We start from the raw sequence: 14,630 nt of genomic DNA on the forward strand, positions 1-14,630 counted from the left end.
CCTGAGATCACCTCTCATTCTTTGAAACAGTACAGAACACAGGTATAATCCCATCCACACTGCATGCAGTCTGTGCAGAACGCCTTTACTTCGATATTCCACTTTCCATTAACTGAAGGCCAACTTCACTTTTACCTTTCCATTTCCAAAAGTCACCCCGAACCACGTTGGTTCAATTTTATTTACTATTCACTTTCTGAACTCCTGAACATCCACTTGAATATCTAACTATATAAAATCCTATAGTTCTCCACTGTCTCCCTCTGCAAAAAACATCTTCAAACCATTTCAAAAAGCTGTGCACCTGAAGCCAGACAAGGTGATGCATTCACCCTCTCCTTCTTCCCTATTGTGATAAAATTGGTTGTTTTTGATTCCCAGTATTGCTCTCTGCCATTTTAAGTGAGTAAGGAAAATGACTAAGGGAAAAGGACCACGAGAATCACAACCAGCAGGGCACAGCAGCAATGGATACATCCGCCGCTGTGACGTCACCTCTGCAAACGCTCCAGGAGACTTATCTGTGGAGTAGAGCCTGGTCTCAGAGTTCAGAGCCTGCGAGAGAAGATTGATTCAGCGATGGAGGAGACCCGAACCAGGCTGGAACCAGGCTGCAGGACCAGGAGCCGAAGAGTCTCGGGTCATGCAGTGTTGAGGTGGAACAGCGGACCGCGGCTTCGGAAACCGTGGCAGAATCCTCGGCGGGTCGGGTCCATGCCCTGGAGTGGTAGGTTACGACCTTAATAGAGTAGGTCGACGACTTCGAAAATCGGGAGGGTCAGAAGAATATCAGCCTGGTCGGGCTGCAGGAACGAGAAGATCAAGTCTAGCTCGTCAGCTCCTTGGAGCAATGGCTCATACAATATTTGAAGCTGGAAGTAAGGGCAGATTGGGTGCGCGTCGAGTGGGCCCAGGGGGTCGCGGTGTGCAAGCCTGGATCAGACCAGCGCCCCCACCCGGTCCAAGTGCAATTCCAGCACATAGAGAAAAAAAAGTGCTGTCAGCTTCTCAAGCTCTGGGGAAGGATCCATAGGCTATGATCTACAAAGGATCACGAATAATGTTTTTCGAAGACCTTTCTACGGCTGTGATCCACAAGAAGCAGGCCTTTGATAAGGTAAAGAGGAGGCTGACGGATGTGAATAATCTGGTAGGATATCCGGCAATCTTATGTTTCAGCCATGGAGGGTCTGTGTTTAATTTTGACTCACCGGAAAACGCAAAGGACTTCCTGTATACCTTAAAATAGACTGGCTGGTTCAAATAATATGGACAATTATGTTCTCTTTGATTTCTCTGGGTTTTGCCTGGTTTACCTCGCTTTTTTTTAGTATGTGGATGTCCCATTTTTCCCCTTTTCTCTCTTCTCCTTTCTTCCTCCATTCCCATTATCCTTTGTTTTTCTATCATTTGCTTTTCGCTTCTCTCACTTAGCTCAGAATGGGAAAGGGGGTTTGGGGATGGTTGGGTTGGTTACATTTTGTTTCACTAGGACTGCCTCAGATCAAAGTATGGATGGGACGGATTGAATTCCCACTTTTAATTTTCTTGTTGTAAGATGCGTGCAACTTTTTAAAACTTTGTTGTGTCTGGATTTGGGGAGCAGCTTCAGATGGAGGAGCCATGGGGGATTAGTGGGTAATAGGAAAACCGTCTGCAGGAAGGGGGAAAGTCTCCACTTATTTGTGTTATATGTTGGTTCATTGTAGAAATAGTCGTTAGAAGTTTTGATTTGGAAGTTACTGTGGTTATATTTTCAAGTTTTTATGAACTTTTTACTGTGTTCACTTGGCGTGCTATAAATGGGGTTCTTCTCCCAATGGGTCATGGGCTGCTTCGGATGGCGATGGCTAACAGCCCGTTTCTTTGGTGCACCTGGAACGTTAAGGAGTGTCACTCACCGATTAAGAGAAAAACATACTTTCAAGCCTCAGAAAGGAATGTGTTGATGTAGCCTTGCTACAAGAAACGCATCTAACTGATAAGGAGCACTTAAAGTTACAGCAGGGAAGGTTTGGCCCGGTGTTTATTTCATCCTTTAATTCAAAAAGTGGAGGAGTAGCTTCACTCATTCATACAAACCTTCTGCTTCAGTTGTTTGACCAAATTAAGGACGATCATGAGTGGTTTCTGATCCGTAAAGCTTTAATACATGGAGAAGAATATGAAACATTGTATAATATTGCCCCCAGCACCCCCTTCAAATTTCTAATCGTTGTGCTCTCCAGGTTGATGACCCTTGTGGAACATGGTACAATTAAAGGGGAGACTTTAAACGACTTATGGATCCCGAAGTGGCTAGGATGTCAAGGGGTCACGCGGGTATTTCCCTGCCATCCAGGCAGCTGGTGGACCTGCACAGGGAGCTGCGTTGGTGGACGTTTGAGATGTCTTCACCCTGAAGGTCGGGATTTCACCTTTTTTCTAACCCATGTAAGTGCTATACCAGCATTGACATATATTTGCCCCATTGGCCTTTAAAAAAATCGATGCTGCTTTGTAAAATTCTGATCATGCAGCAGTGTACGTGGATGTTAAGGCCGATGGCAATCTGACAGGCTCACAGCACTGGCGCATGGATCCTTTCCTCCTGAAATATAGCAAATTTATTGAGCACTTTTCGCGGGAAATTAAGTTTTTATTGGGGCGTTAACTTGGGTACAGCCAGTAATCTGTCGGTATTCTGGAATACTGCCAAGGCCTATGCAAGGGGTTTGATTATTTCTTACTCCGTGACTCAGAAGCGGCAGAAGGGAAAGCAGTAGCGTATGCGTAAGGCTTAGCTAAAGGCAGCTGAGACAGCATACTTTGACAGACTGTCTGTAACTAAATTGCAGGAGATTACAGCCCTTCGCGCTGCTCTGAACACTGCACTCATCCAGAAAGCAGAGAGGGAGATTTCCTTTGCGAAACAGAGGTTATTAGAGTCAGGTGCTAAACTGAGAAGGCGCACTTGGCCAGAAAGAAGAGTGCCCCAAATCTACTACATCCATTAGAGAGGGTGCTGGACCTGCGATCCCAAAATGGTTAATGCAGCATTCAGTAAGTTATACTCTGGGTTGCTCCAGTCAGAGGATTGTGCGGACAGATTGATGAAGACGGAGTCATTTTTAAGACCCTGGACCTCCCCTGGACCTTCAGAGAAGGAGTCTCTTTTGAATGCCCCTCTGACAATCCAACAGGATGCGGTAAGGCAGCTCCAGAGTGGAAAACCGACCAGCACAGATGGCTTGCGGAGTGAGATTTATAAGGAGTTCATAGACATGATGGCTGGGCCAATGTTGAATATATTCAATTATTTCTGCAGACAGGACTACAAGAAGTTTGTTTTATACAATTGACAGAAGGCTGTTGTAATAAAAATGCGTAAATAGAGGAAACTTCCTTGTGACCATCTGAAAGGGAATCGGATTGCAGCCCCACGATCAGGTACTCGAAAAACACCCCAACAGGCATGGCCTCCGATTTCATGAAATTGATGTTATACCCCGAGAACTCAGAGAGAAGCAAATATTTCTCTTACTCTCAAGAGAGGGAAAGCACCAGAGGATTGCCTATTCGTATAGACCTATACTGTTATTAAAAATGTGGAATTTAAAATTTAGTCGAAAATTCGAGCGTTGATGCTGGAGAAGATATTTTCCTTCATTGTGAAAAAGGATCAGACAGGTTTTATTAGGAGTCGCAGGTCCCCTATTAATATTAGGATAGTGCAAAATATCGTTCAGGTGTGGCAGCAAGCTCGATTTCAGGCTTGGTCGTCTCGCTGGATGCAGAGAAAGCATTTGACTGGGTGTAGTGGCCATACCTCTTTTATGTCTTGGAACTGTTTGGCCTTGGAGGTGTCTTTGCCTGGCGGATGGCAGAATTATATCGTGACGCTAAAGCAGCAGCAGTTCTCACTAATGGTCTAAGGTCTAATAGCATAATTTTTGCATCAGCAGAGCCAGCCTTTATTATTTGTATTGGTGATTGAGCCACCCAGAGGGATCCCAATATAACTGAATGGGTTGTAGGGTCAGGAAAGCATAACGTCATCCTTTACACTGATGACGTTCTTCTCTCTCTAACTAACCCGATGATATCTTTGCCCCGTTTAATAGAAGTGATTGATTTCTTTGATTCATTCTCGGGGTATAACATCAACTTTATGAAATCGGAGGCCATGCCTGTCGTGGTGTAATTCGATTACTTGGGGGGGGTGCAATCCGATTCCCTTTCAGATGGTCACAAGGAGGTTTCCTCTATTTAGGCATTTTTATCACAACTGCCTTCTGTCAATTATATAAAGCAAACTTTGTGCAGGTGCTCGAGAAGATAAGACAGGACCTTCGGCTCTGGGAAGATATTCTAATATCCTGGTTGGGTAGAATACCTCCAGTTAAAATGAATGTAATTCCTCGTTTCTTCTATCCCATGCGAATGGTCCTTTTGATGCTCTCCACGTCGGTTCTATGGAGGCTTTACAGTTGGTTAAGCTTGTTTATCTGGCACCACAGGTGGCCTCTTATGAAGCTCGCCAAATCGCAGCTTCTGCAGGAGATGAAGGGTGTGAATTTTCTGGACGTTCACAAATACCAACTAAGTTCCCTGCAATCGTATGTGGCTCATTGAGCTTGCAAGGACCTGCTGTTAGTTTGGCTGGACATTGAAGCATCCCAGGCAAAATACCCCTCATTAATCTACTGTTCATGGACAAGATGAGGACTGTTATGGACCATCGCAGAAATCCAATTGCCCTTAACATAGTTAAAGCCTGTAAAATGATGCGACAAATTGAGGGCAATTTACAAAAATAAACTTCCCCTTTTACTCCCATTGTAGGATTGGTAGGATCCCAGCTAGGACTGATGGATTATGGCTTTCGGCTTTGGGATACCAGATGAGTTTCCTGTTTGGGAGAATTATTTGACGTGGTGGTCAGGATGGCTTTCAAGTAGCTGAGCCAGAAATATGAGTAATTTTGGAGGGGCCTGTTTTGATACTTTCAGATGAGGAATTTTATACAGAAAAAAAGACTACATTAATGGTCAGTCCCCATAGGTCGGAAATGGAGAGAAGAGTGCTCTGGTCCTCAGGTGCTCTCTCGGTCAGCACCCTCTATCATTTATTATGAGAGAGTATCTCAAAGGATATAGAGTGGCTCTATGGAATCTGGGCTCAGGAGGTGTGGGTGGAGATCTCACCAGAGGAGTGGGAAGATGTTTGGAGGACGGTAAGGAAGATTTCAATTTGCAATGGACGTAGGCTATGCAGTTTAAGGTACTCCGCAGGGTTTAATTGACACCAGAGCAGCTTGTCAAATTTAAGACAGGAGTTTAACCAATGTGCCCAAATGTACAATAGATGGTGGTGCTTTTACTTATTACCTGTGATCATGCCACAAGTTTCGTTGGTATTGGTGCACTATCGCAAGAGTTTGGAAGGGGTTTTGGGAACCGAGGTCAAGGCAACTCTGGTGGCCCTCCTCTTGGGTTCGCTGAACCTATCCTCTTTGGACTTGCATTGGAAGAAATTGTTTCGTACTCTTCATTTTGTGCGAGGAAGAACATTCTGATGAACTGGGTTCCAGGAAATCTCCCAGGACTCTGATCATAGTGTTATGGAACCGATGTCCTGGACTTCCTTACGAGTATGGGCACCAGAAAAAGGAACATTGTTCTCGGACGTGGCGGCCCTATTTCAACCATATAGACATGGTTTTATTGGCTATATTGGTCAGTGTATTTGTGTAACAGTGATGGCTGTGTCTGGGGGCCCGGGGCCTCTGCGAGGAATAATTCTGAACAAATACGGGTATGGCAACTCATGCTACGAGTGATGGGGAGCTTTGGTAAGATTGTGCTGGGTGTTGTAACTTCATGTAATTTAATTTAATTTGCCTTGGTTCAGCTCGGTTTAAACTATGTTTTGTTTTGATTTTGTTTTGACATCAGCCCATTGATTTTGTGCACAGGGAAGAGAATGTGTCCTTTCAGCCACTCATGCCTCTTACACACCAACCAGAGTAGGTCATTTCACACCATCTATTAATTATACAGGATTGGAGGGAACGAAGAGAATATAGAGAGGTGAGAATTCAAGCTTATCATCGACAGGATGGTATATAAAGTAGTGAGAAAACCGCTGGAATTTAAGAAAATTGTTAAAATCGATTATTCAGGAATTAATGAAAGGACATTTGCAGAGTCAAACCACAATCCATCAGAATCAACTTAATTTTACAAAGGATGAATCGTATTTTCATTATATATTTGAGTCTTTAAGAATGTGACAAGCAAGCTGCATACTGGGGATCCTGGAGATGTAAAATCAGGACTTGCAGAAGACATTGAATAAGGTGTGAACTAATGATTAATCTGCAGAATAAGATCGCATATGGTTAGAAGTAATTTATTCGCTTGGATATAGGATTGGTGAAGCAAAGAATTGCAGTGAGATGGAATAACTGGTTCATTTTCTGTTTCCAGAAAATACCATAGGGCTCAGTCCCCAGGCCCCAACTAATGGCAATCAATACTATCACTTATTTGAGGGGATGGACATGCCATAATCAGTTTCTCAGAATACACTGACTCAGATGAGAAAGTGTAATGAATGGTTACGGATAGGTTGGGCCATTATTTGCCAGATGAAATGAAACAATGAAAACTATGCGGCCGTTTTGATCGGTGTAACAGAAGAGCAACTTAGTATTCAAACAGAGGGAAACTACGGAGTGCTAAGGGATCTGGTATCCTCATCCATATCGCAAAAGACACATATGCAGGTATAGCAGAGAAAGGCAACTGCAAATTTGACATTCATTTCTGAAAGAATAGATTATAAAGCGAGGGACGTGTTGCTGCAATAATGCCAGGCATTTGTGAGATCGCAATTGAGTTCTGTTTACAGTTTTGGTGTCCTGACTGCAGGAGGGATGCAATTACCATGGAGGCATTTCAGAAGAGGATTATTAGACTGATTCCAGAGATAAGGAGTTTGTCCTCTGAAGAGAGATTGAACAGTTCAGGTCTATACTCTTTGGAGTTTAGAAAATTGGGAGGAGATGACCTTGAGGTCTGGACAATGCTCAAGGTGATTGATAATGTCGATATGCATTGGGGTTTTCCTCATGTGGGGCAATCTAAACAAGAGATCGTAGTTTTAGGATAAGTGGAGCGGAATTCAAACAGTGATGAGAGAACTTCTCTCAAAGGATTTTAAATCTGTGTAATTCACTGTTCCAGAGCGCAGTGAATGCTGGGATATTGAGTAACTGAATGGATATGGAGAGTGGGCCGGAAAGTGGGACTGAGACCGAGATGACATCAGCCATGATTGTATTCAATGGTGGAGCAGACTGGAGGGGCTGGATTGCTGACTGATGTTCCTCGTCCTTATTCAGCTCTTCGAATGGGGGAATACAGGAATGGGGAAGGGCTTGTTATTAAACAGAAAGCAGGCACTCCGGATAAATCAGTTATAATCAGTATTAAAGAATGTAATCAGTCGGGTCACACAGTGACCAGTGCAGGGTCTTCAATTATTTACCGTCTATATCAATGATCTAGAGAAGTGGAACAAATGTACTGTAACTAATTTTGCCAATGGAAATAATATAAGCAGGAAATTAAATTATCAATGGAAGTTATAGAGTTTGTAAATGGATATGGACAGGTTAATCAATGGATAAAAATTTGGCAGGTGGGATTTAACGTCATATATAACCTGCCATTTTCTTCCAGGAAAAACGGCAGGCAGTATGTTACTGAAATACAGAGGGATTACAGGACTTGGTGATACCGTGTGTACTGGAGGGTTCACTCTGAGCCATTGAGACATGGCAAGTGTTGCTCCATCACCCTGCTCGCCTGCTGCCTGATGTTACCAGCGGACCTATTGCTCTCATCCACCAAATATATCCGCTGTCACTGAATGATGACACTGATGTTGAGATTGGAGGGATGATGGAGCCGTCACCCACTCCTGCCTGGAAAGTTCAGGAAAATAGAAGCTGAATGAAACTGTGACCGTAAAAGCCACTGATAGCACCGCCCTCCCCCTGGCGTGAAGCTGCAGGTCGTGTTGAAGGAGATGACACGGCTCTGTGACCAACTGCGTATTCAATCAGTGTCCCCTCAAACTCTGCTCCTGGGTTAATAGGAGCTTGGGTAGCTGTTCCTGGAAAACCCGAGGTGGATCCAGCAGATCCCTTTCTCCAGACACACTCACTCCGTGGTTTCAGAGCTTCCCCTCTCTGCAGCTTCTTCTCCATTTGTTGTTCATGTTACAGATCCAGATGCTGTTCGTATCGTCCCCATACTCCAGTCAGAGTTGGGTCACCAAATGCACAGGTCTCCCTGAATGTCTGAGTCAGCTCATAGCACAGCCTCCCGAAAACGATTCCCTGCACTTCCACTCACTTTCCAATAACAGGAGTCGGTCAGAAGCCCCTCAGTTACAAGTTTGATGCCTGGGTCTTAACAATAATACTAGAGGGCTTCCTCGTGTAACTGACCGCATGATCAGCTGAGAAGGCCAAACACAGATGTTCACTGAACAGGCACAGGACAAGGTTCAAAGACATGTCGCAAAGCTGCTGGGACGCCCTATCAACCATGGAGCACTACATGGGACACACCAGGAAGTGAACAGCCTGAGACACACCATTTCATTGTTTCTGAAATTCACAGTGCCAGCTCTTGATACATTAAGGATCCAAATGGGACCCACAATCGTGATGTATAGAAGAGCATGAGCCGTGCACTTTTCACATTGTTTCTGAAATTCATAATTACGTCCCCGGGCATTCAGGGATATGAGCACCTACGGCCAGGTTAAGGTACAGAAAAACGGATATTCGTGTTATATTTGGATGATCAACAAGTTGAATAAATATGGCTCTTCTCAGAGAAATGGGATTAGCTGGAGGAGTCAGACACTGGCGGGTCCAATGACAAGAATAAAAACATAAAATAAATATGCTGACAGATCAGCTCAAATGATCAGTTCTGCCAGATACCAAATCCACCTCAAAGAATAAGACATAGCAATCCAGATGAGATATCTATTCAACGTGAAGCACTGTGCAGACCAGGTGAGTGTACCGCTCAATACAACCCAGCAATCTGTACAGATTGTGCACACCACATCAGCCCACAGGGAGCTGTGCAGTGAATAACTCTGTAAACCTGGAGCAGTTACCCTTCCAGCATGTAGACCTGTGTCCATCCTCCCAGTGCATCGCTCAGTAACACTGTGTTTGATCACTGCCCATGTCGGGAAAATTGCAGTCCATGCTGGAAGTGACAGGATGTGCTACTCCCATCCATTTACAGCTCCATATCTTCAGTGTGGCAGGCGCTTTAGAACATCTAGTCAAGAGGAACGATGAAGCTTGCTTAAGGTTGAGGAGGCAAGGGTGAGACAGGGTTAGAAGGTTGCAATGTAACCAGGAAGGAACTGAAGAATGAAATCAGGAGAGATAAAAATGGGCATGAAAATGCCTTGGCGAGTAGGATTAAGATAAAACCTAAGACGTTCTACACTTATGTGAGGAACAAGAGGATGGCCAGAGTCAGTGTAGGGCTGATCAGGGATAATAGAGAGAACTTGCACCAGGAGTCGAAGGAGATAGTGGAGGTTCTTAATGAATGTTTTGCTTCAGTTTTCACTAACGAAAGGGGCATTGCCATTTCTGGGGAAACAGGCGGATATGCTAGAACAGGAGGATGTGCTGAAAATTTTGAGAAACACACGGATAGATAAATTTCCTTGGCCAAACAGGATATGCTCTAGGATACTATAGGAAGCGAGAGAAGCATTTTGCGATGTTCTTTGCATCTTTACTGTCCACTGGAATCTTGCCAGATGACAGGAGGCTGGCAAAAGTTATTCCCTGGTTCAAGGAAGGGAATACGCATAATCTTGGGAATAATTGGCCAATCACTCTTATGCCAATCACGGGCAAAATATTGGAGAGGATTTGAGAGGCAGAATTTATGAATGCTTGGAAAATTATAAATGATTCGAGACAGTCAGCATGGCTTTGTGAGGAGCAGGTCATGCCTCATAGATCTTATTGAATTCCTTAAGGATGTGACAAAACATGTTGATGAATTAGAGAGTGGATTTGGTATATATGGATTACAACAAGGCGTTTGATAAAGTTCTCCACGGTTAGCTCACTCACAAAGTAAGGAGGCATGGCTTACAGGGAGATCTGGCTGTCTGGAAGCAGAATTGGCTGGCCCACAGAAGACAGAAGGTGGTGGTAGATAGAACAGATGCAGCCAGGAGCTTGTTGACCAGCTTGGTGATCTGTTCTGGGACCTCTGCTCTTTGTGATTTTTTTTAAAAATAAGATTTGGATGACGAATTGGAAAGGTAGGTTCATAGGTTTGCCGATGGCACGAACTTTGGTGGAGTTGGTGGTTAGTATGGAGGGCTCTTGTAGGTTGCAACAGACATTGACAGAACTTAGCTGATGAGTGACAGATCGAGATAAAACTGGAACAGCGGGATCTTGGGGTCCATGTCTATAGATCCTTAAAGTTGCCATGCAGGTTGATGCTGTTGTTTAGAAGGCGTATGATGTATTGGGTTTCAATGCCGGGGAGATCAGTTTTAGAACTGTGAGGTTATGCTGCAGCTCTATAATCCCACTGTTTAACCCACTGTGATAAAGTTGAATGCTGTTCTGCATTCAGAGCTTGCAGGTACTTGTCATATGTCTAGCTAATATTTTCAGAGTGTACTGGACAATTTAAACTAGAACATAGAACATAGAAAAATACAGCACAGTATAGGCCCTTTGGCCCACGATTTTGCGCCGATCCAAGCCCGCCTAACCTATACTAGCCCACTATCCTCCATATGCCTATCTAGTGCCCGTTTAAATGCCCATAAAGAGGGAGCGTCCACCACTGCTACTGGCAGGGCATTCCATGAACTCACGACTCGCTGAGTAAAGAACCTACCCCTAACATCTGTCCTATACCTACCACCTCTTAATTTAAAGCTATGCCCCCTCGGAATAGCTGACTCCATACGTGGAAAAAGTTCTCATGGTCAACCCTATCTAAACCCTGAATCATCTATAACATTCGGCTGTAAAACATATATGTTGAGCGTTGGTTGCTCTTTTGACAATTATTCGATTTTAAACAACCAAGTTGAAATTATGCCCCACTATACCAAACCCAATCAATTTTAAATTTATTGTTTTGCCATCATCAACCGAAGGAGATGAGCTGATGTTGAGGGAATAAAGAGGCACGCATTTTGAAAGTTAGACAGAGAGTAAACTACCATCGTGCGAGTCTGCCATGAACAACATTCTTTGTGCAAGATACCTTTTTTTGACGAAAGACCCTTTCATTAAAACACCCAGGGAGATATTCAGTGGAAAGAAGGAGGGCATTGGAGACTACAACCACTGTCTGGTTTATGTAATTTTAATACAGTTTTTCTTTAATTGGAAGAGTATATTGTTAAAGGAGGAGGAAGTTAACAAACAGTTCAGAGAAATGGAAGCTTAGAGTTGGGAATAACTGTTGTTGTCAATGTTCACTTTTAGAATTAAGGAACACATTGATATTATTTTCTATTAAGTAGTGGAATTTGAGAGCTCTCTATCACTGGACTTTAACAGGTTCTGAGCGAGGTGAGCTTTTCTCTGTGTTTAGTTAAATTAGCAGATGGGTTCATCGCCGTCTCATAACACCACACTTGTAATACCGTGTTCTAGTCACGTCATTGAAAGAAAGAGGTTGAAGCTATAGACAGGGTGCAGAGTATTACCTATGGAACAGCAGAAAGATTGACACAAGCCACACAGAGTGAGTGAAATATTGAGAAAGTCACCACGTGAAAAATAAACACTGGCAGATTCCAGTGTGCATAAACGTCAGTGTGGCAGTGGGTGTAGTGCGTCTGCATTGATGACTGGGTATCTGTGTTTGTGTGTGTGTGTGTGTGTGTGTGTGTGTGTGTGTGTGTGTGTGTGTGTGTGTGTGTGTGTGCGCATCTGTGTATCGGTATTTGTTTTTGTGTGCCTGTTTTAGTATATGTACTATTGCATCAGTCTCCGTGTGTGGCCATGCATCTATATTCATCTCTGTGTGTCTCTGCATGTCTGAGTTTGTCTCTGTGTGTATCTGTGTTTCTGCATTTATCGCTGTGTTTAACTGCATGTCTGTATTTGTCTCTGTGCGTATCTGCGTGCCTGTATTTGTGTCTGTGTGCATCTGCACGTCTGTATTCGTCACTGTGTGGATCTGACTGTCTGTATTCTCCTCTGTGTGTATCTGCGTATCTTTGTGTGTATCAGCACGTCTTTTGTTGTCTCTGTGTATGTCAGTTTATCTGTGTTCAACTCTGTGTGTATAAGTATATCTGTATTCGTCTCTGTTGGTATCTGTGTGAATTTATTCGTCTCTATATTTGTCTTTCTGTATATCTGTGTCTGTATTCGTCTCTGTGTGCATTTGCGTGTCTGCATTCATCTGTGTGTCATTAAATTCGTCTCTGTGGGTATCTGCTAGTCTGTACGAGTATCTGCGCGTCTGTGTTTGTCTCTGTGTGTATCTGTGTGTCTGTTTTCATCTCTGTGTGTATCCGTGTGTCTGTACTTGTCTCTGTGGGCATCTGTATGACTCTATTCGTCTCTGTGTGTATCTGCGTGTTTGTGTTTGTCTCTGTGTGTATCTGCGTGACTGTATTCATCTTGCATGTATCTGTGTGTCTCTATCCTTCTCTCTGTGTATCTGCGTGTCTCTGTGTGTCTGTGCGTGTCTGCATCCGTCTCTGTGTGCATCTGCATGTCTGCATTGATGTATGTATCTGCGTGTGTGTATTCGACTTTATGTCTTTCTGCATGTCTGCATTCATATCTGTATCTGCATGTGTGTTCGTCTCTGTCTATCTGCATGGCTGCATTCATGTGTGAGTGTCTTTGTGTCTGTATTCGTCTCTGTGTATCTGCGCACCTGTGTTTGTCTCTGTGTTTATTTGTGTGCCTGTGTTCATCTCTGTGTGCATCCTTGTGTCTGGATTCATCCCTGTGGGAATCAGTGTGAGTCTATTCGTCTTTGTGTGTATCTGTTTGTCTATATTTGTCTCTGTGTGTATCTGCGTGTCGGTATTCATCTCTGTATCTGCGTGCCTGTATTCATCTCTGTTGTGTATCTGCCTGTCTGTATTTGTCTCTGTGTGTATCTGTGTGCCTGTATTTGTTTCTGTGCGTCGCTGCACGTCTGTGTTTGTCTCTGTGTGCACCTGTGCATCTGTATTCATCTCTGTGTGCCTGTATTTGTCTCTTTGTGTATTTGTGTGTCTGTTTTCAGCTCTGCATTTTGTCTGCATGATTATATTCGTCTCTGTGTATCTGTGTGTCCATGACACAGCGGATCTTTCAGTCTCTCTGGTGTTAAAAGTGATGCAATGTCCCCCTCTGCTGGCCTTCGCACTCCTCTGCGTTGACAGCACCGTAGGGTGACAACCATCAGGGGATTCAGTCTGGGAGGGCGTGGGAGGGAGGCACCTCATAGTGCCATCCAAACTGATAGAAACATCTGCACACGCACACATACACAGTTTGGTATATGGAGGATTGTAATCGTACTGAGGACCCTTACAGTGGAGAATGTTCATGTAAAGTAATGCCTTAGCTCGCTCTGCAATGTGGAAGTGATTTGTCTTTAAAATTATTCATGACGCAGAGTGCACAAATTAAAAAGTATTTCCACCGCAAATGGCTTCCAAGCAAGGTTGACGGAACCAGTTGTAAGTTGATGCCATGAATATATTGCACCTTCATTATCCTGAAATGTTTTATGATATCCTCCGACAAATGATAAATGAGAAAAGATTGAAAGTCCTGAAACTGACACAGTGGTGGTGATAATATCTCAGGAACGATATCAGACGAAACTGCTCTGCGCTTCCAAAGACGTTATTTGAGAAACCAAACAGCCATGCAATGTGAGAGATTTACAGCATTTGATGTCCTCTGAAAGAAACAAAAAACCTGACACGAGTGCAAAGGCATGGGGAGGTGAACAGAGGGTGGCATTGTATAACTATAAACTTAACAGGGACAGACGTAGAGGTATGGGGTTGGTGAGGGCTTGATCGCAATTTGAATGTATTTACCCCAAAAAACGCAAGACCTCGTCTCACGGCGATACACACAAATATACAGACACGTTAAACACACAACACATATACATACAGATGTGGGCACACAAACAAACACATGCAGACTCCTGCACATAATTTCTTTAAGATAGAGATGAATAAACTTCTCATTAATTCGGGAACTAATGATCATTTAGCGAAGGCAGGAGAATGTCGGTGAGAAACATTTCAGCTGTGATCAAATGGCACAGCAGATCCAATGGGCTCAGTGCCTGATTCTGCTCCATTTTCCCACTTTCAGGAGAGAGTCGCTTTCAAAGGTTGAATTTGAATGCAGATTACTGGGTTAAAGGTAGGATTCTTGGCAGTGAGGAGGAACAAAGGGATCTTGGGGTCCACATCTATAGATCCCTCAAAGTTGCCAAAGCCCTCAAGGTGATAGGGCTGTTAAGAATGTGTATGATGTGTTGGCTTTCATAAGCTGGGGGATTGAGTTAAGAGCTGCGAGG

This window comes from Chiloscyllium punctatum, chromosome 31 (genome assembly GCF_047496795.1).
Source record: "Chiloscyllium punctatum isolate Juve2018m chromosome 31, sChiPun1.3, whole genome shotgun sequence".
NCBI classification, from domain to species: domain Eukaryota; kingdom Metazoa; phylum Chordata; class Chondrichthyes; order Orectolobiformes; family Hemiscylliidae; genus Chiloscyllium; species Chiloscyllium punctatum.